Source organism: Carlito syrichta, unplaced genomic scaffold (genome assembly GCF_000164805.1).
Source record: "Carlito syrichta isolate Samal-C Ts95f unplaced genomic scaffold, Tarsius_syrichta-2.0.1 Scaffold62039, whole genome shotgun sequence".
Lineage (NCBI taxonomy): Eukaryota > Metazoa > Chordata > Mammalia > Primates > Tarsiidae > Carlito > Carlito syrichta.
This window is the reverse complement of record NW_007006135.1, coordinates 278527-280813: the sequence shown is the minus strand read 5'-3', so window position 1 is coordinate 280813 and position 2287 is coordinate 278527. Positions and strand designations below refer to the sequence as shown.

At 46.7% G+C, this 2287-nt stretch overlaps 1 pseudogene across 1 annotated transcript; it reads left to right on the top strand.

Annotated features, from left to right (window-relative positions):
• The first annotated feature begins 1009 nt into the window (after positions 1-1009).
• LOC103252087 lies at positions 1010-1651 on the top strand (annotated as a pseudogene). Its single transcript, XR_002481475.1, has one exon. The product of XR_002481475.1 is annotated as a ferritin heavy chain pseudogene (transcript).
• Positions 1652-2287: the final 636 nt, after the last annotated feature.

Below are 2287 nucleotides of genomic sequence, written 5' to 3'. Positions count from 1 at the left end.
TAGATTTCTAGTGGGAACCCACTTTGTCCTGGGCATCATTCTAGGCCCTGAACAAGATAGGTGTCATCCCTGCTCTCAGGTAGTAACAAATTATGTCATAGCTGTGTGAACTTACTTGACCTGCATGCAAAAGTTTATTTCAAATCGAATTAAGGACAATAGCAGGGCTTTTAACCGTTTCTCACTACTTTTGTTACCATCAACTGTGTTCTGTTTTAGCAGGAGCAAAATAGGCTAATTCAGAAAAATGTCTTTCTTCGGAGAACTCCAAAAATGCAGATATTAAAAATAAACAGGTCGGGCATGGTGTCTCAAGCCTGTAACTTTAGCATTTTGGGAGGCCGAGGTGAGAGGATTGCCTGAGCCCGCGGGTTCGAGACCTACCTGGGCAACTTGGCGAGACCTTGCTTCTACAATAAATCAAAAATTAGCCAGGCATGGTAGTGCGCGCCTGTAGTTCCAGTTCCTTGGAAGGCTGAGGCAGAAGGATCGCCGGAGCCCAGCAGGTTGAGGCTGAGGTGGCCGGGAGTGTGCCACTGCATTCCAGTCTGGGCGACCGAGTGAGATTCCAACTCAAATAAATAAATACAGTAAAATAAAATATATACGAACTAAAACACACATAAAACCAGGTTATATGTTGACTGGTTGAACATCTTGCAACCAGAGGCTCGCAGGAACCTAACCCCGCGTTTTTCCTAGGAACTTATTTGGTGTTGCCCAGGTGGCCTCAAACTCATGGGCTCAGGCAGTCCTCTCACCTTGGCCTCCCAAAGTGCTGGGATTATAAGCATGAGCCACCATGCCAGGCTTATATACATATTTAATATGTATGTTTTAAATTTAATATATATTGCTGATTCATTAATATTGAACTCATAGCCAGCAGGACTATCACGCTGAACGAAGCTTATTGAACACATGCATTTTCTCTGTAAGGCATCACAGTCTTCTTGCACATAGGAACACTAGATAGCTTTTTAGCACTACCTTGGGGACCCTGTTTAAAAGGGTCAACCTGGAACTCTACGCCTCCTACGCCTACCGGTCCAGGTCATACTACTTTGACCGCGATGATGTGGCTTTGAAGAACTTTGCCGAATACTTTCTTCACCGATCTCATGAGGAGAGGGAGCGTGCTGAGAAACGGATGAAGCTGCAAAACCAACGCGGTGGCCGCATCTTCCTTCAGGACGTCAAGAAACCAGACCGTGATGACTGGGAGAACGGGCTGAACGCCATGGAGGGTGCATTACACTTGGAAAAAAACGTGAACCAGTCACGACTGGAGCTGCACAAACTGGCTACTGACAAAAACGACCCCCACTTGTGTGACTTCATTGAGACACATCACCTGAATGAGCAGGTGAAATCCATCAAAGACTTGGGTGACCACGTAACCAACTTGCGCAAGATGGGAGCCCCCGAATCTGGCATGGCAGAATATCTCTTTGACAAGCACACCCTGGGAGAGAGTGATGACAGCTAAACCTTGGGCTAATTTCCCCATAGCTACTGGGTGACTTTCCTGGTCACCAAGGCAGTGGCATGCATGTTGGGGTTTCCTTTGCCTTTTCTGTAGGTTGCACCAAAATGTCCACTTCAGTTCTTTGATTTGTACCATTCCTTCAAATAAAAACTTGGTACCCCACCAAAAACACACACACACACACAAAACAGTGACATGACCAATAAAAAGCATAAGAATGCAAAAAAAAAAAAAAAGAGATAGCACTAAAAAGGACACTTGTTTACAGTATTGGAGCTGAAACAAGAAGGCAGAGTCTTGCCTTGTTCAGCCTCAGCTGGGGATGTGTGCTTTGGGCAACTCAGAATTTTCACTGCTCTGTGCGTGTTTGTGAAATAATCCAAAAGTACTGTGCATATTGACTTTGGGGTTACAGATACATTTTGGTGGGTCAGGTGAATTTGCAAATACAGAATCTGTGAATAGTGAGGACTGACTACTGAGCGCAATAATAAAAATCAGAAGAAAGATGTCAGGTGTGCTGTGCAGAGAATGACGGGGTGCTACTGATTGGGGGGTCAGGTGAGGTGTCTCTTCTGATAAGGAGACTGGCCTGTGCAGATCTGGGGAAGGGCATTTGCGGTGTGGGGAACAGAGAGAGCCAAGACCTCCAAGACGGGAAGGAGTTTGGTGTGAGGAACTCCAAGCGGGCCATGGGGGCTGCCAGGGAGTGGGAGGAGGGAAGAGCTGGCAAGGCAGAGGCAGGTCTGGTCGCTAGGGCCTTGTGGGCTGGGGTGTGGGGTGAGGATTTGAACCTAA